Raw genomic sequence first — 23,537 nt, forward strand, 5'->3', positions numbered from 1 at the left:
TGCAGACAGGGGCTGTTCCCTTGGGTTTCTTTCACCTTGCTCTCGGATAAATTTGGTTGTATGCTGCAGTTGCCTGCGATGACTACAAGGTGGCGCTGCTTTCAGGTAAGAGCACAAATATGCAGAAAATGTTGGGGACTTTTGCCACATTTATCGGTGGTGGGTCTCGCACATTTTTTCCAGGGGAGAGATATTGACCTGAAACACTTTTTACTGCAGAGATGCTGCAGTTCTAAAGGCTGGTCGGGCAGAAGGGCTTAGCCGTTTCATTGCCTGCCCCCCTGCAGCCCATTTATTACCAGCAGTTGTGAGTGGTGACTGCTGTTTGTAAAATATAAAAATGTCAGGACATAGAAAGTCGCAGACGGGGCTTTTGGGATGCCTGCCTATGTCTTTGTTTATTATTTATATAATAGCTGAGTAATCTGGTCAAGATATTTCTCTTTTTTTTAACATATTGCATTAGAATAGCTACAGCTTGCTTAATGTATAAATATTAGCACTGCGTTGGCCGGGAATCGAACCCGGGTCAACTGCTTGGAAGGCAGCTATGCTCACCACTATACCACCAACGCTCCATGGCATATGTTTTTTTTAAACTCTAGACATCACAACCCTGAGTTCAATGACTATATTGCACCAGTATCAGAGGTATTTTTGGTTTACAGACCAACATGAAAATCAGGAAAAAAGTTCTTGCAACTGCTAAGGAACTGGAGATTGAAACCAATGCAAAAGCTGCGCAGAAAAGGAGAAAGGGAAAGCAGCAGTTCAAATCATTGAAATAAGCATATATTGGCAGCAAGGGAAATACAGCAGGGTAGAGAAAGAAAACAGCTCCACGAAATTCACATTAGATTGATAATAGCAGGACAAAAAAAGGGAATAATAACGTTCCAAGCAGGCTCAGAAAGAAGTGCGAGGGTCCCATCTTTCTTTAATGGTCATAACTGTGCATCATTTCCTTTGAAGTGTAGGGTTGATTCTCTGACCATCTGTCTCCCTGACTTTGAGCAGAGACCGATAGTTGAGCAGTCTCTTCCCACAAAAAGCTGGCACAAGCCTGCTGTTTTCCGCTCTGGCAGCGTGGAAACGAGAGAGTGGTCCTCACAAGAAAAAAAAACAATCCATGCTAGCAGAGGATGGTTTCGATCCATCGACCTCTGGGTTATGGGCCCAGCACGCTTCCGCTGCGCCACTCTGCTTCCTGCTCAAAATGCTGTGGTTATGCAGATCAGGAGCCTTCAGAGGAGTGGCATGGGATCGCTGGAGCTATTCTGGCAGGGCTCTCACCTCATTTGCCTAAGAATGTCACAAGGCATGCTGGGTGCAGAAAATCTTCGCCTTCCCCTCTCACAGTCAGTCATAGGGGAAAGTCAAGGCCCTCTCAGTCACTAGCCATGTCACGCCTTTGTCAAGACAGAAGCACCCCCACCCGCTCCTTCTCTGTGATCCTGCGCTACCATGCTCAGGTTTTGGCCTTACCTGGGAGCCAGAGGTGCACCCGGTGAGGGCGAGTGTTCGGGACGTGAGTGGACTTAGGACTGGAAGTTCTGTCCATTCGAAGCAGCCAACCTTCCTGCTGCAGACAGGGGCTGTTCCCTTGGGTTTCTTTCACCTTGCTCTCGGATAAATTTGGTTGTATGCTGCAGTTGCCTGCGATGACTACAAGGTGGCGCTGCTTTCAGGTAAGAGCACAAATATGCAGAAAATGTTGGGGACTTTTACCACATTTATCGGTGGTGGGTCTCGCACATTTTTTCCAGGGGAGAGATATTGACCTGAAACACTTTTTACTGCAGAGATGCTGCAGTTCTAAAGGCTGGTCGGGCAGAAGGGCTTAGCCGTTTCATTGCCTGCCCCCCTGCAGCCCATTTATTACCAGCAGTTGTGAGTGGTGACTGCTGTTTGTAAAATATAAAAATTTCAGGACATAGAAAGTCGCAGACGGGGCTTTTGGGATGCCTGCCTATGTCTTTGTTTATTATTTATCTAATAGCTGAGTAATCTGGTCAAGATATTTCTCTTTTTTTTAACATATTGCGTTAGAATAGCTACAGCTTGCTTAATGTATAAATATTAGCACTGCGTTGGCCGGGAATCGAACCCGGGTCAACTGCTTGGAAGGCAGCTATGCTCACCACTATACCACCAACCCTCCGTGGCATATGTTTTTTTTAAACTCTAGACATCACAACCCTGAGTTCAATGACTATATTGCACCAGTATCAGAGGTATTTTTGGTTTACAGACCAACATGAAAATCAGGAAAAAAGTTCTTGCAACTGCTAAGGAACTGGAGATTGAAACCAATGCAAAAGCTGTGCAGAAAAGGAGAAAGGGAAAGCAGCAGTTCAAATCATTGAAATAAGCATATATTGGCAGCAAGGGAAAAACAGCAGGGTAGAGAAAGAAAACAGCTCCACGAAATTCACAGGAGATTGATAATAGCAGGACAAAAAAAGGGAATAATAACGTTCCAAGCAGGCTCAGAAAGAAGTGCAAGGGTCCCATCTTTCGTTAATGGTCATAACTGTGGATCATTTCCTTTGAAGTGTAGGCTTGATTCTCTGACCATCTGTCTCCCTGACTTTGAGCAGAGACCGATAGTTGAGCAGTCTCTTCCCACAAAAAGCTGGCACAAGCCTGCTGCTTTCCGCTCTGGCAGCGTGGAAACGAGAGAGTGGTCCTCACAAGAAAAAAAATCAATCCATGCTAGCAGAGGATGGTTTCTATCCATCGATCTCTGGGTTATGGGTCCTGCACGCTTCCGCTGCGCCACTCTGCTTCCTGTTCAAAATGCTGTGGTTATGCTGATCAGGAGCCTTCAGAGGAGTGGCATGGGATCACTGGAGCTATTCTGGCAGGGCTCTCACCTCATTTGCCTAAGAATGTCACAAGGCATGCTGGGTGCAGAAAATCTTCGCCTTCCCCTCTCACAGTCAGTCATAGGGGAAAGTCAAGGCCCTCTCTGTCACTAGCCATGTCACGCCTTTGTCAAGACAGAAGCACCCCCACCCGCTCCTTCTCTGTGATCCTGCGCTACCATGCTCAGGTTTTGGCCTTACCTGGGAGCCAGAGGTGCACCCAGTGAGGGCTTGCCCGGTATGAGTGTTTGGGAGCGTTCGGGACGTGAGTGGACTTAGGACTGGAAGTTCTGTCCATTCGAAGCAGCCAACCTTCCTGCTGCAGACAGGGGCTGTTCCCTTGGGTTTCTTTCACCTTGCTCTCGGATAAATTTGGTTGTATGCTGCAGTTGCCTGCGATGACTACAAGGTGGAGCTGCTTTCAGGTAAGAGCACAAATATGCAGAAAATGTTGGGGACTTTTGCCACATTTATCGGTGGTGGGTCTCGCACATTTTTTCCAGGGAAGAGATATTGACCTGAAACACTTTTTACTGCAGAGATGCTGCAGTTCTAAAGGCTGGTCGGGCAGAAGGGCTTAGCCGTTTCATTGCCTGCCCCCCTGCAGCCCATTTATTACCAGCAGTTGTGAGTGGTGACTGCTGTTTGTAAAATATAAAAATTTCAGGACATAGAAAGTCGCAGACGGAGCTTTTGGGATGCCTGCCTATGTCTTTGTTTATTATTTATCTAATAACTGAGTAATCTGGTCAAGATATTTCTCTTTTTTTTAACATATTGCGTTAGAATAGCTACAGCTTGCTTAATGTATAAATATTAGCACTGCGTTGGCCGGGAATCGAACCCGGGTCAACTGCTTGGAAGGCAGCTATGCTCACCACTATACCACCAACGCTCCGTGGCATATGTTTTTTTTAAACTCTAGACATCACAACCCTGAGTTCAATGACTATATTGCACCAGTATCAGAGGTATTTTTGGTTTACAGACCAACATGAAAATCAGGAAAAAAGTTCTTGCAACTGTTCAGGAACTGGAGATTGAAACCAATGCAAAAGCTGCGCAGAAAAGGAGAATGGGAAAGCAGCAGTTCAAATCATTGAAATAAGCATATATTGGCAGCAAGGGAAAAACAGCAGGGTAGAGAAAGAAAACAGCTCCACGAAATTCACAGGAGATTGATAATAGCAGGACAAAAAAAGGGAATAATAACGTTCCAAGCAGGCTCAGAAAGAAGTGCGAGGGTCCCATCTTTCGTTAATGGTCATAACTGTGCATCACTTCCTTCGAAGTGTAGGGTTGATTCTCTGACCATCTGTCTCCCTGACTTTGAGCAGAGACCGATAGTTGAGCAGTCTCTTCCCACAAAAAGCTGGCACAAGCCTGCTGTTTTCCGCTCTGGCAGCGTGGAAACGAGAGAGTGGTCCTCACAAGAAAAAAAATCAATCCATGCTAGCAGAGGATGGTTTCGATCCATCGACCTCTGGGTTATGGGCCCAGCACGCTTCCGCTGCGCCACTCTGCTTGCTGCTCAAAATGCTGTGGTTATGCAGATCAGGAGCCTTCAGAGGAGTGGCATGGGATCGCTGGAGCTATTCTGGCAGGGCTCTCACCTCATTTGCCTAAGAATGTCACAAGGCATGCTGGGTGCAGAAAATCTTCGCCTTCCCCTCTCACAGTCAGTCATAGGGGAAAGTCAAGGCCCTCTCAGTCACTAGCCATGTCACGCCTTTGTCAAGACAGAAGCACCTTCACCCGCTCCTTCTCTGTGATCCTGCGCTACCATGCTCAGGTTTTGGCCTTACCTGGGAGCCAGAGGTGCACCAGGTGAGGGCTTGCCCGGTATGAGCGTTTGGGAGCGTTTGGGACGTGAGTGGACTTAGGACTGGAAGTTCTGCCCATTCGAAGCAGCCAACCTTCCTGCTGCAGACAGGGGCTGTTCCCTTGGGTTTCTTTCACCTTGCTCTCGGATAAATTTGGTTGTATGCTGCAGTTGCCTGCGATGACTACAAGGTGGCGCTGCTTTCAGGTAAGAGCACAAATATGCAGAAAATGTTGGGGACTTTTGCCACATTTATCGGTGGTGGGTCTCGCCTATTTTTTCAGGGGAGAGATATTGACCTGAAACACTTTTTACTGCAGAGATGCTGCAGTTCTAAAGGCTGGTCGGGCAGAAGGGCTTAGCCGTTTCATTGCCTGCCCCCCTGCAGCCCATTTATTACCAGCAGTTGTGAGTGGTGACTGCTGTTTGTAAAATATAAAAATTTCAGGACATAGAAAGTCGCAGACGGAGCTTTTGGGATGCCTGCCTATGTCTTTGTTTATTATTTATCTAATAGCTGAGTAATCTGGTCAAGATATTTCTCTTTTTTTTAAGATATTGCGTTAGAATAGCTACTGCTTTCTTAATGTATAAATATTAGCACTGCGTTGGCCGGGACTCGAACCCGGGTCAACTGCTTGGAAGGCAGCTATCCTCACCACTATACCACCAACGCTCTGTGGCATATGTTTTTTTTAAACTCTAGACATCACAACCCTGAGTTCAATGACTATATTGCACCAGTATCAGAGGTATTTTTGGTTTACAGACCAACATGAAAATCAGGAAAAAATTTCTTGCAACTGCTAAGGAACTGGAGATTGAAACCAATGCAAAAGCTGTGCAGAAAAGGAGAAAGGGAAAGCAGCAGTTCAAATCATTGAAATAAGCATATATTGGCAGCAAGGGAAAAACAGCAGGGTAGAGAAAGAAAACAGCTCCACGAAATTCACAGGAGACTGATAATAGCAGGACAAAAAAAGGGAATAATAACGTTCCAAGCAGGCTCAGAAAGAAGTGCGAGGGTCCCATCTTTCGTTAATGGTCATAACTGTGCATCATTTCCTTTGAAGTGTAGGGTTGATTCTCTGACCATCTGTCTCCCTGACTTTGAGCAGAGACCGATAGTTGAGCAGTCTCTTCCCACAAAAAGCTGGCACAAGCCTGCTGTTTTCCGCTCTGGCAGCGTGGAAACGAGAGAGTGGTCCTCACAAGAAAATAAATCAATCCATGCTAGCAGAGGATGGTTTCGATCCATCGACCTCTGGGTTATGGGCCCAGCACGCTTCCGCTGCGCCACTCTGCTTACTGTTCAAAATGCTGTGGTTATGCAGATCAGGAGCCTTCAGAGGAGTGGCATGGGATCGCTGGAGCTATTCTGGCAGGGCTCTCACCTCATTTGCCTAAGAATGTCACAAGGCATGCTGGGTGCAGAAAATCTTCGCCTTCCCCTCTCACAGTCAGTCATAGGGGAAAGTCAAGGCCCTCTCAGTCACTAGCCATGTCACGCCTTTGTCAAGACAGAAGCACCCCCACCCGCTCCTTCTCTGTGATCCTGCGCTACCATGCTCAGGTTTTGGCCTTACCTGGGAGCCAGAGGTGCACCCGGTGAGGGCGAGCGTTTGGGAGCGTTTGGGACGTGAGTGGATTTAGGACTGGAAGTTCTGTCCATTCGAAGCAGCCAACCTTCCTGCTGCAGACAGGGGCTGTTCCCTTGGGTTTCTTTCACCTTGCTCTCGGATAAATTTGGTTGTATGCTGCAGTTGCCTGCGATGACTACAAGGTGGCGCTGCTTTCAGGTTAGAGCACAAATATGCAGAAAATGTTGGGGACTTTTACCACATTTATCGGTGGTGGGTCTCGCACATTTTTTCCAGGGGAGAGATATTGACCTGAAACACTTTTTACTGCAGAGATGCTGCAGTTCTAAAGGCTGGTCGGGCAGAAGGGCTTAGCCGTTTCATTGCCTGCCCCCCTGCAGCCCATTTATTACCAGCAGTTGTGAGTGGTGACTGCTGTTTGTAAAATATAAAAATTTCAGGACATAGAAAGTCGCAGACAGAGCTTTTGGGATGCCTGCCTATGTCTTTGTTTATTATTTATCTAATAGCTGAGTAATCTGGTCAAGATATTTCTCTTTTTTTTAAGATATTGCGTTAGAATAGCTACTGCTTTCTTAATGTATAAATATTAGCACTGTGTTGGCCGGGAATCGAACCCGGGTCAAATGCTTGGAAGGCAGCTATCATCACCACTATACCACCAACGCTCTGTAGCATATGTTTTTTTTAAACTCTAGACATCACAACCCTGAGTTCAATGACTATATTGCACCAGTATCAGAGGTATTTTTGGTTTACAGACCAACATGAAAATCAGGAAAAAATTTCTTGCAACTGCTAAGGAACTGGAGATTGAAACCAATGCAAAAGCTGCGCAGAAAAGGAGAAAGGGAATGCAGCAGTTCAAATCATTGAAATAAGCATATATTGGCAGCAAGGGAAAAACAGCAGGGTAGAGAAAGAAAACAGCTCCACGAAATTCACAGGAGATTGATAATAGCAGGACAAAAAAAGGGAATAATAACGTTCCAAGCAGGCTCAGAAAGAAGTGCGAGGGTCCCATCTTTCGTTAATGGTCATAACTGTGCATCATTTCCTTCGAAGTGTAGGGTTGATTCTCTGACCATCTGTCTCCCTGACTTTGAGCAGAGACCGGTAGTTGAGCAGTCTCTTCCCACAAAAAGCTGGCACAAGCCTGCTGTTTTCCGCTCTGGCAGCGTGGAAACGAGAGAGTGGTCCTCACAAGAAAAAAAATCAATCCATGCTAGCAGAGGATGGTTTCGATCCATCGACCTCTGGGTTATGGGCCCAGCACGCTTCCGCTGCGCCACTCTGCTTCCTGCTCAAAATGCTGTGGTTATGCAGATCAGGAGCCTTCAGAGGAGAGGCATGGGATCGCTGGAGCTATTCTGGCAGGGCTCTCACCTCATTTGCCTAAGAATGTCACAAGGCATGCTGGGTGCAGAAAATCTTCGCCTTCCCCTCTCGCAGTCAGTCATAGGGGAAAGTCAAGGCCCTCTCAGTCACTAGCCATGTCACGCCTTTGTCAAGACAGAAGCACCCCCACCCGCTCCTTCTCTGTGATCCTGCGCTACCATGCTCAGGTTTTGGCCTTACCTGGGAGCCAGAGGTGCACCCGGTGAGGGCTTGCCCGGTAGGAGCGTTCGGGACGTGAGTGGACTTAGGACTGGAAGTTCTGTCCATTCGAAGCAGCCAACCTTCCTGCTGCAGACAGGGGCTGTTCCCTTGGGTTTCTTTCACCTTGCTCTCGGATAAATTTGGTTGTATGCTGCAGTTGCCTGCGATGACTACAAGGTGGCGCTGCTTTCAGGTAAGAGCACAAATATGCAGAAAATGTTGGGGACTTTTGCCACATTTATCGGTGGTGGGTCTCGCACATTTTTTCCAGGGGAGAGATATTGACCTGAAACACTTTTTACTGCAGAGATGCTGCAGTTCTAAAGGCTGGTCGGGCAGAAGGGCTTAGCCGTTTCATTGCCTGCCCCCCTGCAGCCCATTTATTACCAGCAGTTGTGAGTGGTGACTGCTGTTTGTAAAATATAAAAATTTCAGGACATAGAAAGTCGCAGACGGAGCTTTTGGGATGCCTGCCTATGTCTTTGTTTATTATTTATCTAATAACTGAGTAATCTGGTCAAGATATTTCTCTTTTTTTTAACATATTGCGTTAGAATAGCTACAGCTTGCTTAATGTATAAATATTAGCACTGCGTTGGCCGGGAATCGAACCCGGGTCAACTGCTTGGAAGGCAGCTATGCTCACCACTATACCACCAACGCTCCGTGGCATATGTTTTTTTTAAACTCTAGACATCACAACCCTGAGTTCAATGACTATATTGCACCAGTATCAGAGGTATTTTTGGTTTACAGACCAACATGAAAATCAGGAAAAAAGTTCTTGCAACTGCTCAGGAACTGGAGATTGAAACCAATGCAAAAGCTGCGCAGAAAAGGAGAAAGGGAAAGCAGCAGTTCAAATCATTGAAATAAGCATATATTGGCAGCAAGGGAAAAACAGCAGGGTAGAGAAAGAAAACAGCTCCACGAAATTCACAGGAGATTGATAATAGCAGGACAAAAAAAGGGAATAATAACGTTCCAAGCAGGCTCAGAAAGAAGTGCGAGGGTCCCATCTTTCGTTAATGGTCATAACTGTGCATCATTTCCTTCGAAGTGTAGGGTTGATTCTCTGACCATCTGTCTCCCTGACTTTGAGCAGAGACCGATAGTTGAGCAGTCTCTTCCCACAAAAAGCTGGCACAAGCCTGCTGTTTTCCGCTCTGGCAGCGTGGAAACGAGAGAGTGGTCCTCACAAGAAAAAAAATCAATCCATGCTAGCAGAGGATGGTTTAGATCCATCGACCTCTGGGTTATGGGCCCAGCACGCTTCCGCTGCGCCACTCTGCTTCCTGCTCAAAATGCTGTGGTTATGCAGATCAGGAGCCTTCAGAGGAGTGGCATGGGATCGCTGGAGCTATTCTGGCAGGGCTCTCACCTCATTTGCCTAAGAATGTCACAAGGCATGCTGGGTGCAGAAAATCTTCGCCTTCCCCTCTCGCAGTCAGTCATAGGGGAAAGTCAAGGCCCTCTCAGTCACTAGCCATGTCACGCCTTTGTCAAGACAGAAGCACCCCCACCCGCTCCTTCTCTGTGATCCTGCGCTACCATGCTCAGGTTTTGGCCTTACCTGGGAGCCAGAGGTGCACCCGGTGAGGGCTTGCCCGGTAGGAGCGTTCGGGACGTGAGTGGACTGGAAGTTCTGTCCATTCAAAGCAGCCAACCTTCCTGCTGCAGACAGGGGCTGTTCCCTTGGGTTTCTTTCACCTTGCTCTCGGATAAATTTGGTTGTATGCTGCAGTTGCCTGCGATGACTACAAGGTGGCGCTGCTTTCAGGTAAGAGCACAAATATGCAGAAAATGTTGGGGACTTTTGCCACATTTATCGGTGGTGGGTCTCGCACATTTTTTCCAGGGAAGAGATATTGACCTGAAACACTTTTTACTGCAGAGATGCTGCAGTTCTAAAGGCTGGTCGGGCAGAAGGGCTTAGCCTTTCATTGCCTGCCCCCCTGCAGCCCATTTATTACCAGCAGTTGTGAGTGGTGACTGCTGTTTGTAAAATATAAAAATTTCAGGACATAGAAAATCGCAGACGGAGCTTTTGGGATGCCTGCCTATGTCTTTGTTTATTATTTATCTAATAGCTGAGTAATCTGGTCAAGATATTTCTCTTTTTTTTAAGATATTGCGTTAGAATAGCTACTGCTTTCTTAATGTATAAATATTAGCACTGCGTTGGCCAGGAAATGAACCCGGGTCAACTGCTTGGAAGGCAGCTATCATCACCACTATACCACCAACGCTCTGTAGCATATGTTTTTTTTAAACTCTAGACATCACAACCCTGAGTTCAATGACTATATTGCACCAGTATCAGAGGTATTTTTGGTTTACAGACCAACATGAAAATCAGGAAAAAATTTCTTGCAACTGCTAAGGAACTGGAGATTGAAACCAATGCAAAAGCTGTGCAGAAAAGGAGAAAGGGAATGCAGCAGTTCAAATCATTGAAATAAGCATATATTGGCAGCAAGGGAAAAACAGCAGGGTAGAGAAAGAAAACAGCTCCACGAAATTCACAGGAGATTGATAATAGCAGGACAAAAAAAGGGAATAATAACGTTCCAAGCAGGCTCAGAAAGAAGTGCGAGGGTCCCATCTTTCGTTAATGGTCATAACTGTGCATCATTTCCTTTGAATTGTAGGGTTGATTCTCTGACCATCTGTCTCCCTGACTTTGAGCAGAGACCGATAGTTGAGCAGTCTCTTCCCACAAAAAGCTGGCACAAGCCTGCTGTTTTCCGCTCTGGCAGCGTGGAAACGAGAGAGTGGTCCTCACAAGAAAATAAATCAATCCATGCTAGCAGAGGATGGTTTCGATCCATCGACCTCTGGGTTATGGGCCCAGCACGCTTCCGCTGCGCCACTCTGCTTCCTGTTCAAAATGCTGTGGTTATGCAGATCAGGAGCCTTCAGAGGAGTGGCATGGGATCGCTGGAGCTATTCTGGCAGGGCTCTCACCTCATTTGCCTAAGAATGTCACAAGGCATGCTGGGTGCAGAAAATCTTCACCTTCCCCTCTCACAGTCAGTCATAGGGGAAAGTCAAGGCCCTCTCAGTCACTAGCCATGTCACGCCTTTGTCAAGACAGAAGCACCCCCACCCGCTCCTTCTCTGTGATCCTGCGCTACCATGCTCAGGTTTTGGCCTTACCTGGGAGCCAGAGGTGCACCCGGTGAGGGCTTGCCCTGTATGAGCGTTTGGGAGCGTTTGGGACGTGAGTGGACTTAGGACTGGAAGTTCTGTCCATTCGAAGCAGCCAACCTTCCTGCTGCAGACAGGGGCTGTTCCCTTGGGTTTCTTTCACCTTGCTCTCGGATAAATTTGGTTGTATGCTGCCGTTGCCTGCGATGACTACAAGGTGGCGCTGCTTTCAGGTTAGAGCACAAATATGCAGAAAGTGTTGGGGACTTTTACCACATTTATCGGTGGTGGGTCTCGCACATTTTTTCCAGGGGAGAGATATTGACCTGAAACACATTTTACTGCAGAGATGCTGCAGTTCTAAAGGCTGGTCGGGCAGAAGGGCTTAGCCGTTTCATTGCCTGCCCCCCTGCAGCCCATTTATTACCAGCAGTTGTGAGTGGTGACTGCTGTTTGTAAAATATAAAAATTTCAGGACATAGAAAGTCGCAGACAGAGCTTTTGGGATGCCTGTCTATGTCTCTGTTTATTATTTATCTAATAGCTGAGTAATCTGGTCAAGATATTTCTCTTTTTTTTAACATATTGCTTTAGAATAGCTACAGCTTGCTTAATGTATAAATATTAGCAATGCTTTGGCCGGGAATCGAACCCAGGTCAACTGCTTGGAAGGCAGCTATGCTCACCACTATACCACCAACGCTCAGTGGCATATGCTTTTTTTAAACTCTAGACATCTCAACCCTGAGTTCAATGACTATATTGCACCAGTATCAGAGGTATTTTTGGTTTACAGACCAACATGAAAATCAGGAAAAAAGTTCTTGCAACTGCTAAGGAACTGGAGATTGAAACCAATGCAAAAGCTGCGCTGAAAAGGAGAAAGGGAAAGCAGCAGTTCAAATCATTGAAATAAGCATATATTGGCAGCAAGGGAAAAACAGCAGGGTAGAGAAAGAAAACAGCTCCACGAAATTCACAGGAGATTGATAATAGCAGGACAAAAAAAGGGAATAATAACGTTCCAAGCAGGCTCAGAAAGAAGTGCGAGGGTCCCATCTTTCGTTAATGGTCATAACTGTGCATCATTTCCTTTGAAGTGTAGGGTTGATTCTCTGACCATCTGTCTCCCTGACTTTGAGCAGAGACCGATAGTTGAGCAGTCTCTTCCCACAAAAAGCTGGCACAAGCCTGCTTTTTTCCGCTCTGGCAGCGTGGAAACGAGAGAGTGGTCCTCACAAGAAAAAAAATCAATCCATGCTAGCAGAGAATGGTTTCAATCCATCAACCTCTGGGTTATGGGCCCAGCACGCTTCCGCTGCGCCACTCTGCTTCCTGCTCAAAATGCTGTGGTTATGCAGATCAGGAGCCTTCAGAGGAGTGGCATGGGATCGCTGGAGCTATTCTGGCAGAGCTCTCACCTCATTTGCCTAAGAATGTCACAAGGCATGCTGGGTGCAGAAAATCTTCGCCTTCCCCTCTCACAGTCAGTCATAGGGGAAAGTCAAGGCCCTCTCAGTCACTAGCCATGTCACGCCTTTGTCAAGACAGAAGCACCCCACCCGCTCCTTCTCTGTGATCCTGCGCTACCATGCTCAGGTTTTGGCCTTACCTGGGAGCCAGAGGTGCACCCGGTGAGGGCTTGCGAGCGTTTGGGACGTGAGTGGACTTAGGACTGGAAGTTCTGTCCATTCGAAGCAGCCAACCTTCCTGCTGCAGACAGGGGCTGTTCCCTTGGGTTTCTTTCACCTTGCTCTCGGATAAATTTGGTTGTATGCTGCCGTTGCCTGCGATGACTACAAGGTGGCGCTGCTTTCAGGTTAGAGCACAAATATGCAGAAAATGTTGGGGACTTTTACCACATTTATCGGTGGTGGGTCTCGCACATTTTTTCCAGGGGTGAGATATTGACCTGAAACACTTTTTACTGCAGAGATGCTGCAGTTCTAAAGGCTGGTCGGGCAGAAGGGCTTAGCCGTTTCATTGCCTGCCCCCTTGCAGCCCATTTATTACCAGCAGTTGTGAGTGGTGACTGCTGTTTGTAAAATATAAAAATTTCAGGACATAGAAAGTCGCAGACAGAGCTTTTGGGATGCCTGCCTATGTCTCTGTTTATTATTTATCTAATAGCTGAGTAATCTGGTCAAGATATTTCTCTTTTTTTTAACATATTGCGTTAGAATAGCTACAGCTTGCTTAATGTATAAATATTAGCACTGCTTTGGCCGGGAATCGAACCCGGGTCAACTGCTTGGAAGGCATCTATGCTCACCACTATACCACCAACGCTCAGTGGCATATGCTTTTTTTAAACTCTAGACATCTCAACACTGAGTTCAATGACTATATTGCACCAGTATCAGAGGTATTTTTGGTTTACAGACCAACATGAAAATCAGGAAAAAAGTTCTTGCAACTGCTAAGGAACTGGAGATTGAAACCAATGCAAAAGCTGCGCAGAAAAGGAGAAAGGGAAAGCAGCAGTTCAAATCATTGAAATAAGCATATATTGGCAGCAAGGGAAATACAGCAGGGTAGAGAAAGAAAACAGCTCCACGAAATTCACAGGAGATTGATAATAGCAGGACAAAAAAAGGGAATAATAACGTTCCAAGCACGCTCAGAAAGAAGTGCGAGGGTCCCATCTTTCTTTAATGGTCATAACTGTGCATCATTTCCTTTGAAGTGTAGGGTTGATTCTCTGACCATCTGTCTCCCTGACTTTGAGCAGAGACCGATAGTTGAGCAGTCTCTTCCCACAAAAAGCTGGCACAAGCCTGCTGTTTTCCGCTCTGGCAGCGTGGAAACGAGAGAGTGGTCCTCACAAGAAAAAAAATCAATCCATGCTAGCAGAGGATGGTTTTGATCCATCGACCTCTGGGTTATGGGCCCAGCACGCTTCCGCTGCACCACTCTGCTTCCTGCTCAAAATGCTGCGGTTATGCAGATCAGGAGCCTTCAGAGGAGTGGCATGGGATCGCTGGAGCTATTCTGGCAGGGCTCTCACCTCATTTGCCTAAGAATGTCACAAGGCATGCTGGGTGCAGAAAATCTTCGCCTTCCCCTCTCACAGTCAGTCATAGGGGAAAGTCAAGGCCCTCTCAGTCACTAGCCATGTCACGCCTTTGTCAAGACAGAAGCACCCCCACCCGCTCCTTCTCTGTGATCCTGCGCTACCATGCTCAGGTTTTGGCCTTACCTGGGAGCCAGAGGTGCACCCGGTGAGGGCTTGCCCGGTAGGAGCGTTCGGGACGTGAGTGGACTTAGGACTGGAAGTTCTGTCCATTCGAAGCAGCCAACCTTCCTGCTGCAGACAGGGGCTGTTCCCTTGGGTTTCTTTCACCTTGCTCTCGGATAAATTTGGTTGTATGCTGCAGTTGCCTGCGATGACTACAAGGTGGCGCTGCTTTCAGGTAAGAGCACAAATATGCAGAAAATGTTGGGGACTTTTGCCACATTTATCGGTGGTGGGTCTCGCACATTTTTTCCAGGGGAGAGATATTGACCTGAAACACTTTTTACTGCAGAGATGCTGCAGTTCTAAAGGCTGGTCGGGCAGAAGGGCTTAGCCGTTTCATTGCCTGCCCCCCTGCAGCCCATTTATTACCAGCAGTTGTGAGTGGTGACTGCTGTTTGTAAAATATAAAAATTTCAGGACATAGAAAGTCGCAGACGGAGCTTTTGGGATGCCTGCCTATGTCTTTGTTTATTATTTATCTAATAACTGAGTAATCTGGTCAAGATATTTCTCTTTTTTTTAACATATTGCGTTAGAATAGCTACAGCTTGCTTAATGTATAAATATTAGCACTGCGTTGGCCGGGAATCGAACCCAGGTCAACTGCTTGGAAGGCAGCTATGCTCACCACTATACCACCAACGCTCTGTGGCATATGTTTTTTTTTAACTCTAGACATCACAACCCTGAGTTCAATGACTATATTGCACCAGTATCAGAGGTATTTTTGGTTTACAGACCAACATGAAAATCAGGAAAAAAGTTCTTGCAACTGCTAAGGAACTGGAGATTGAAACCAATGCAAAAGCTGCGCAGAAAAGGAGAAAGGGAAAGCAGCAGTTCAAATCATTGAAATAAGCATATATTGGCAGCAAGGGAAAAACAGCAGGGTAGAGAAAGAAAACAGCTCCACGAAATTCACAGGAGATTGATAATAGCAGGACAAAAAAAGGGAATAATAACGTTCCAAGCAGCCTCAGAAAGAAGTGCGAGGGTCCCATCTTTCGTTAATGGTCATAACTGTGCATCATTTCCTTTGAAGTGTAGGGTTGATTCTCTGACCATCTGTCTCCCTGACTTTGAGCAGAGACCGATAGTTGAGCAGTCTCTTCCCACAAAAAGCTGGCACAAGCCTGCTGTTTTCCGCTCTGGCAGCGTGGAAACGAGAGAGTGGTCCTCACAAGAAAAAAAATCAATCCATGCTAGCAGAGGATGGTTTTGATCCATCGACCTCTGGGTTATGGGCCCAGCACACTTCCGCTGCGCCACTCTGCTTCCTGTTCAAAACGCTGTGGTTATGCTGATCAGGAGCCTTCAGAGGAGTGGCATGGGATCGCTGGAGCTATTCTGGCAGGGCTCTCACCTCATTTGCCTAAGAATGTCACAAGGCATGCTGGGTGCAGAAAATCTTCGCCTTCCCCTCTCACAGTCAGTCATAGGGGAAAGTCAAGGCCCTCTCAGTCACTAGCCATGTCACGCCTTTGTCAAGACAGAAGCACCCCCACCCGCTCCTTCTCTGTGATCCTGCGCTACCATGCTCAGGTTTTGGCCTTACCTGGGAGCCAGAGGTGCACCCACTGAGGGCTTGCCCGGTATGAGCGTTTGGGAGCGTTCGGGACGTGAGTGGACTTAGGACTGGAAGTTCTGTCCATTCGAAGCAGCCAATCTTCCTGCTGCAGATAGGGGCTGTTCCCTTGGGTTTCTTTCACCTTGCTCTCGGATAAATTTGGTTGTATGCTGCAATTGCCTGCGATGACTAAAAGGTGGCGCTGCTTTCAGGTAAGAGCACAAATATGCAGAAAATGTTGGGGACTTTTGCCACATTTATCGGTGGTGGGTCTCGCACATTTTTTACAGGGGAGAGATATTGACCTGAAACACTTTTTACTGCAGAGATGCTGCAGTTCTAAAGGCTGGTCGGGCAGAAGGGCTTAGCCGTTTCATTGCCTGCCCCCCTGCAGCCCATTTATTACCAGCAGTTGTGAGTGGTGACTGCTGTTTGTAAAATATAAAAATTTCAGGACATAGAAAGTCGCAGACGGAGCTTTTGGGATGCCTGCCTATGTCTTTGTTTATTATTTATCTAATAGCTGAGTAATCTGGTCAAGATATTTCTCTTTTTTTTAACATATTGCGTTAGAATAGCTACAGCTTGCTTAATGTATAAATATTAGCACTGCGTTGGGCGGGAATCGAACCCGGGTTAACTGCTTGGAAGGCAGCTATGCTCACCACTATACCACAAACGCTCCGTGGCATATGTTTTTTTTAAAACTCTAGACATCACAACCCTGAGTTCAATGACTATATTGCACCAGTATCAGAGGTATTTTTGGTTTACAGACAAAAATGAAAATCAGGAAAAAAGTTCTTGCAACTGCTAAGGAACTGGAGATTGAAACCAATGCAAAAGCTGCGCAGAAAAGGAGAAAGGGAAAGCAGCAGTTCAAATCATTGAAATAAGCATATATTGGCAGCAAGGGAAAAACAGCAGGGTAGAGAAAGAAAACAGCTCCACGAAATTCACAGGAGATTGATAATAGCAGGACAAAAAAAGGGAATAATAACGTTCCAAGCAGGCTCAGAAAGAAGTGCTAGGGTCCCATCTTTCGTTAATGGTCATAACTGTGCATCATTTCCTTTGAAGTGTAGGGTTGATTCTCTGACCATCTGTCTCCCTGACTTTGAGCAGAGACCGATAGTTGAGCAGTCTCTTCCCACAAAAAGCTGGCACAAGCCTGCTGTTTTCCGCTCTGGCAGCGTGGAAACGAGAGAGTGGTCCTCACAAGAAAAAAAATCAATCCATGCTAGCAGAGGATGGTTTAGATCCATCGACCTCTGGGTTATGGGCCCAGCACGCTTCCGCTGCACCACTCTGCTTCCTGCTCAAAATGCTGTGGTTATGCAGATCAGGAGCCTTCAGAGGAGTGGCATGGGATCGCTGGAGCTATTCTGGCAGGGCTCTCACCTCATTTGCCTAAGAATGTCACAAGGCATGCTGGGTGCAGAAAATCTTCACCTTCCCCTCTCACAGTCAGTCATAGGGGAAAGTCAAGGCCCTCTCAGTCACTAGCCATGTCACGCCTTTGTCAAGACAGAAGCACCCCCACCCGCTCCTTCTCTGTGATCCTGCGCTACCATGCTCAGGTTTTGGCCTTACCTGGGAGCCAGAGGTGCACCCGGTGGGAGCGTTTGGGACATGAGTGGACTTAGGACTGGAAGTTCTCTCCATTCGAAGCAGCCAACCTTCCTGCTGCAGACAGGGGCTGTTCCCTTGGGTTTCTATCACCTTGCTCTCGGATAAATTTGGTTGTATGCTGCAGTTGCCTGCGATGACTACAAGGTGGCGCTGCTTTCAGGTAAGAGCACAAATATGCAGAAAATGTTGGGGACTTTTGCCACATTTATCGGTGGTGGGTCTCGCACATTTTTTCCAGGGGAAAGATATTGACCTGAAACACTTTTTACTGCAGAGATGCTGAGGTGAAGGCTGGTCGGGCAGAAGGGCTTAGCCGTTTCATTGCCTGCCCCCCTGCAGCCCATTTATTACCAGCAGTTGTGAGTGGTGACTGCTGTTTGTAAAATAGAAAAATTTCAGGACATAGAAAGTCGCAGACTGAGCTTTTGGGATGCCTGCCTATGTCTTTGTTTATTATTTATCTAATAGCTGAGTAATCTGGTCAAGATATTTCTCTTTTTTTTAACATATTGCGTTAGAATAGCTACAGCTGGCTTAATGTATAAATATTAGCACTGCGTTGGCCGGGAATCAAACCCGGGTCAACTGCTTGGAAGGCAGCTATGCTCACCACTATACCACCAACGCTCCGTGGCATATGTTTTTTTTAAACTCTAGACATCACAACCCTGAGTTCAATGACTATATTGCACCAGTATCAGAGGTATTTTTGGTTTACAGACCAACATGAAAATCAGGAAAAAAGTTCTTGCAACTGCTAAGGAACTGGAGATTGAAACCAATGCAAAAGCTGCGCAGAAAAGGAGAAAGAGAAAGCAGCAGTTCAAATCATTGAAATAAGCATATATTGGCAGCAAGGGAAAAACAGCAGGGTAGAGAAAGAAAACAGCTCCACGAAATTCACAGGAGATTGATAATAGCAGGACAAAAAAAGGGAATAATAACGTTCCAAGCAGGCTCAGAAAGAAGTGCGAGGGTCCCATCTTTCGTTAATGGTCATAACTGTGCATCATTTCCTTTGAAGTGTAGGGTTGATTCTCTGACCATCTGTCTCCCTGACTTTGAGCAGAGACCGATAGTTGAGCAGTCTCTTCCCACAAAAAGCTGGCACAAGCCTGCTGTTTTCCGCTCTGGCCGCGTGGAAACGAGAGAGTGGTCCTCACAAGAAAAAAAATCAATCCATGCTAGCAGAGGATGGTTTCGATCCATTGACCTCTGGGTTATGGGCCCAGCACGCTTCCGCTGCGCCACTCTGCTTCCTGCTCAAAATGCTGTGGTTATGCAGATCAGGAGCCTTCAGAGGAGTGGCATGGGATCGCTGGAGCTATTCTGGCAGGGCTCTCACCTCATTTGCCTAAGAATGTCACAAGGCATGCTGGGTGCAGAAAATCTTCGCCTTCCCCTCTCACAGTCAGTCATAGGGGAAAGTCAAGGTCCTCTCAGTCACTAGCCATGTCACGCCTTTGTCAAGACAGAAGCACCCCCACCCGCTCCTTCTCTGTGATCCTGCGCTACCATGCTCAGGTTTTGGCCTTACCTGGGAGCCAGAGGTGCACCCGGTGAGAGTGTTTGGGAGCGTTTGGGACGTGAGTGGACTTAGGACTGTAATTTCTGTCCATTCGAAGCAGCCAACCTTCCTGCTGCAGACAGGGGCTGTTCCCTTGGGTTTCGTTCACCTTGCTCTCCGATAAATTTGGTTGTATGCTGCAGTTGCCTGCGATGACTACAAGGCAGCGCTGCTTTCAGGTAAGAGCACAAATATGCAGAAAATGTTGGGGACTTTTGCCACATTTATCGGTGGTGGGTCTCGCACATTTTTTCCAGGGGAGAGATATTGACCTGAATCTCTTTTTACTGCAGAGATGCTGCAGTTCTAAAGGCTGGTCGGGCAGAAGGCCTTAGCCGTTTCATTGCCTGACCCCCTGCAGCCCATTTATTACCAGCAGTTGTGAGTGGTGACTGCTGTTTGTAAAATATAAAAATTTCAGGACATAGAAAGTCACAGACGGAGCTTTTGGGATGCCTGCCTATGTCTTTGTTTATTATTTATCTAATAGCTGAGTAATCTGGTCAAGATATTTCTCTTTTTTTTAACATATTGCGTTAGAATAGCTACAGCTTGCTTAATGTATAAATATTAGCACTGCGTTGGCCGGGAATCGAACCCGGGTCAACTGCTTGGAAGGCAGCTATGCTCACCACTATACCACCAACGCTCCGTGGCATATGTTTTTTTTAAACTCTAGACATCACAACCCTGAGTTCAATGACTATATTGCACCAGTATCAGAGGTATTTTTGGTTTACAGACCAACATGAAAATCAGGAAAAAAGTTCTTGCAACTGCTAAGGAACTGGAGATTGAAACCAATGCAAAAGCTGCGCAGAAAAGGAGAAAGGGAAAGCAGCAGTTCAAATCATTGAAATAAGCATATATTGGCAGCAAGGGAAAAACAGCAGGGTAGAGAAAGAAAACAGCACCACGAAATTCACAGGAGATTGATAATAGCAGGACAAAAAAAGGGAATAATAACGTTCCAAGCAGGCTCAGAAAGAAGTGCGAGGGTCCCATCTTTCGTTAATGGTCATAACTGTGCATCATTTCCTTTGAAGTGTAGGGTTGATTCTCTGACCATCTGTCTCCCTGACTTTGAGCAGAGACCGATAGTTGAGCAGTCACTTCCCACAAAAAGCTGGCACAAGCCTGCTGTTTTCCGCTCTGGCAGCGTGGAAACGAGAGAGTGGTCCTCACAAGAAAAAAAAATCAATCCATGCTAGCAGAGGATGGTTTCGATCCATCGACCTCTGGGTTATGGGCCCAGCACGCTTCCGCTGCGCCACTCTGCTTCCTGCTCAAAAAGCTGTGGTTATGCAGATCAGGAGCCTTCAGAGGAGTGGCATGGGATCGCTGGAGCTATTCTGGCAGGGCTCTCACCTCATTTGCCTAAGAATGTCACAAGGCATGCTGGGTGCAGAAAATCTTCGCCTTCCCCTCTCACAGTCAGTCATAGGGGAAAGTCAAGGCCCTCTCAGTCACTAGCCATGTCACGCCTTTGTCAAGACAGAAGCACCCCCACCCGCTCCTTCTCTGTGATCCTGCGCTACCATGCTCAGGTTTTGGCCTTACCTGGGAGCCAGAGGTGCACCCGGTGAGGGGAGCGTTCGGGACGTGAGTGGACTTAGGACTGGAAGTTCTGTCCATTCAAAGCAGCCAACCTTCCTGCTGCAGACAGGGGCTTTTCCCTTGGGTTTCTTTCACCTTGCTCTCGGATACATTTGGTTGTATGCTGCAGTTGCCTGCGATGACTACAAGGTGGCGCTGCTTTCAGGTAAGAGCACAAATATGCAGAAAATGTTGGGGACTTTTGCCACATTTATCGGTGGTGGGTCTCGCACATTTTTTCCAGGGGAGAGATATTGACCTGAAACACTTTTTACTGCAGAGATGCTGCAGTTCTAAAGGCTGGTCGGGCAGAAGGGCTTAGCCCTTTCATTGCCTGCCCCCCTGCAGCCCATTTATTACCAGCAGTTGTGAGTGGTGACTGCTGTTTGTAAAATATAAAAATTTCAGGACATAGAAAGTCGCAGACGGAGCTTTTGGGATGCCTGCCTATGTCTTTGTTTATTATTTATCTAATAACTGAGTAATCTGGTCAAGATATTTCTCTTTTTTTTAACATATTGCGTTAGAATAGCTACAGCTTGCTTAATGTATAAATATTAGCACTGCGTTGGCCGGGAATCAAACCCGGGTCAACTGCTTGGAAGGCAGCTATGCTCACCACTATACCACCAACGCTCCGTGGCATATGTTTTTTTTAAACTCTAGACATCACAACCCTGAGTTCAATGACTATATTGCACCAGTATCAGAGGTATTTTTGGTTTACAGACCAACATGAAAATCAGGAAAAAAGTTCTTGCAACTGCTAAGGAACTGGAGATTGGAACCAATGCAAAAGCTGCGCAGAAAAGGAGAAAGGGAAAGCAGAAGTTCAAATCATTGAAATAAGCATATATTGGCAGCAAGGGAAAAACAGCAGGGTAGAGAAAGAAAACAGCTCCACGAAATTCACAGGAGATTGATAATAGCAGGACAAAAAAAGGGAATAATAACGTTCCAAGCAGGCTCAGAAAGAAGTGCGAGGGTCCCATCTTTCGTTAATGGTCATAACTGTGCATCATTTCCTTCGAAGTGTAGGGTTGATTCTCTGACCATCTGTCTCCCTGACTTTGAGCAGAGACCGATAGTTGAGCAGTCTCTTCCCACAAAAAGCTGGCACAAGCCTGCTGTTTTCCGCTCTGGCAGCGTGGAAACGAGAGAGTGGTCCTCACAAGAAAAAAAATCAATCCATGCTAGCAGAGGATGGTTTCGATCCATCGACCTCTGGGTTATGGGCCCAGCACGCTTCCGCTGCGCCACTCTGCTTCCTGCTCAAAATGCTGTGGTTATGCAGATCAGGAGCCTTCAGAGGAGTGGCATGGGATCGCTGGAGCTATTCTGGCAGGGCTCTCACCTCATTTGCCTAAGAATGTCACAAGGCATGCTGGGTGCAGAAAATCTTCGCCTTCCCCTCTCACAGTCAGTCATAGGGGAAAGTCAAGGCCCTCTCAGTCACTAGCCATGTCACACCTTTGTCAAGACAGAAGCACCCCCACCCGCTCCTTCTCTGTGATCCTGCACTACCATGCTCAGGTTTTGGCCTTACCTGGGAGCCAGAGGTGCACCCGGTGAGGGGAGCGTTCGGGACGTGAGTGGACTTAGGACTGGAAGTTCTGTCCATTCAAAGCAGCCAACCTTCCTGCTGCAGACAGGGGCTGTTCCCTTGGGTTTCTTTCACCTTGCTCTCGGATAAATTTGGTTGTATGCTGCAGTTGCCTGCGATGACTACAAGGTGGCGCTGCTTTCAGGTAAGAGCACAAATATGCAGAAAATGTTGGGGACTTTTGCCACATTTATCGGTGGTGGGTCTCGCACATTTTTTCCAGGGGAGAGATATTGACCTGAAACACTTTTTACTGCAGAGATGCTGCAGTTCTAAAGGCTGGTCGGGCAGAAGGGCTTAGCCGTTTCATTGCCTGCCCCCCTGTAGCCCATTTATTACCAGCAGTTGTGAGTGGTGACTGCTGTTTGTAAAATATAAAAATTTCAGGACATAGAAAGTTGCAGACGGAGCTTTTGGGATGCCTGCCTATGTCTTTGTTTATTATTTATCTAATAGCTGAGTAATCTGGTCAAGATATTTCTCTTTTTTTAAGATATTGCGTTAGAATAGCTACTGCTTTCTTAATGTATAAATATTAGCACTGCGTTGGCCGGGAATCGAACTCGGGTCAACTGCTTGGAAGGCAGCTATCCTCACCACTATACCACCAACGCTCTGTGGCACATGTTTTTTTTAAACTCTAGACATCACAACCCTGAGTTCAATGACTATATTGCACCAGTATCAGAGGTATTTTTGGTTTACAGACCAACATGAAAATCAGGAAAAAATGTCTTGCAACTGCTAAGGAACTGGAGATTGAAACCAATGCAAAAGCTGTGCAGAAAAGGAGAAAGGGAAAGCAGCAGTTCAAATCATTGAAATAAGCATATATTGGCAGCAAGGGAAAAACAGCAGGGTAGAGAAAGAAAACAGCTCCACGAAATTCACAGGAGATTGATAATAGCAGGACAAAAAAAGGGAATAATAATGTTCCAAGCAGGCTCAGAAAGAAGTGCAAGGGTCCCATCTTTCGTTAATGGTCATAACTGTGCATCATTTCCTTTGAAGTGTAGGGTTGATTCTCTGACCATCTGTCTCCCTGACTTTGAGCAGAGACCGATAGTTGAGCAGTCTCTTCCCACAAAAAGCTGGCACAAGCCTGCTGTTTTCCGCTCTGGCAGCGTGGAAACGAGAGAGTGGTCCTCACAAGAAAATAAATCAATCCATGCCAGCAGAGGATGGTTTCGATCCATCGACCTCTGGGTTATGGGCCAGCACGCTTCTGCTGCGCCACTCTGCTTCCTGTTCAAAATGCTGTGGTTATGCAGATCAGGAGCCTTCAGAGGAGTGGC

General features: G+C 46.7%; 8 non-coding genes across 8 annotated transcripts; all 8 read right to left on the bottom strand.

Annotated features, from left to right (window-relative positions):
• Nucleotides 1-503: 503 nt before the first annotated feature.
• TRNAG-UCC (transfer RNA glycine (anticodon UCC)) lies at nucleotides 504-575 on the bottom strand. The gene has a single exon. It is a non-coding gene; the product is annotated as a tRNA-Gly (tRNA).
• A 3,115-nt stretch (nucleotides 576-3,690) lies between these two features.
• On the bottom strand, nucleotides 3,691-3,762 carry TRNAG-UCC (transfer RNA glycine (anticodon UCC)). The gene has a single exon. It is a non-coding gene; the product is annotated as a tRNA-Gly (tRNA).
• Nucleotides 3,763-5,293: 1,531 nt separating this feature from the next.
• On the bottom strand, nucleotides 5,294-5,365 carry TRNAG-UCC (transfer RNA glycine (anticodon UCC)). The gene has a single exon. It is a non-coding gene; the product is annotated as a tRNA-Gly (tRNA).
• A 3,115-nt stretch (nucleotides 5,366-8,480) lies between these two features.
• Nucleotides 8,481-8,552, bottom strand: TRNAG-UCC (transfer RNA glycine (anticodon UCC)). Its single transcript has one exon. It is a non-coding gene; the product is annotated as a tRNA-Gly (tRNA).
• Nucleotides 8,553-14,850: 6,298 nt separating this feature from the next.
• TRNAG-UCC (transfer RNA glycine (anticodon UCC)) lies at nucleotides 14,851-14,922 on the bottom strand. Its single transcript has one exon. It is a non-coding gene; the product is annotated as a tRNA-Gly (tRNA).
• A 3,109-nt stretch (nucleotides 14,923-18,031) lies between these two features.
• On the bottom strand, nucleotides 18,032-18,103 carry TRNAG-UCC (transfer RNA glycine (anticodon UCC)). The gene has a single exon. It is a non-coding gene; the product is annotated as a tRNA-Gly (tRNA).
• Nucleotides 18,104-19,620: 1,517 nt separating this feature from the next.
• On the bottom strand, nucleotides 19,621-19,692 carry TRNAG-UCC (transfer RNA glycine (anticodon UCC)). The gene has a single exon. It is a non-coding gene; the product is annotated as a tRNA-Gly (tRNA).
• Nucleotides 19,693-21,203: 1,511 nt separating this feature from the next.
• Nucleotides 21,204-21,275, bottom strand: TRNAG-UCC (transfer RNA glycine (anticodon UCC)). The gene has a single exon. It is a non-coding gene; the product is annotated as a tRNA-Gly (tRNA).
• Between the last annotated feature and the right edge of the window lie 2,262 nt (nucleotides 21,276-23,537).

The sequence above is a fragment of the Pleurodeles waltl genome, unplaced genomic scaffold (assembly GCF_031143425.1).
Source record: "Pleurodeles waltl isolate 20211129_DDA unplaced genomic scaffold, aPleWal1.hap1.20221129 scaffold_69, whole genome shotgun sequence".
Classification (NCBI taxonomy): domain Eukaryota; kingdom Metazoa; phylum Chordata; class Amphibia; order Caudata; family Salamandridae; genus Pleurodeles; species Pleurodeles waltl.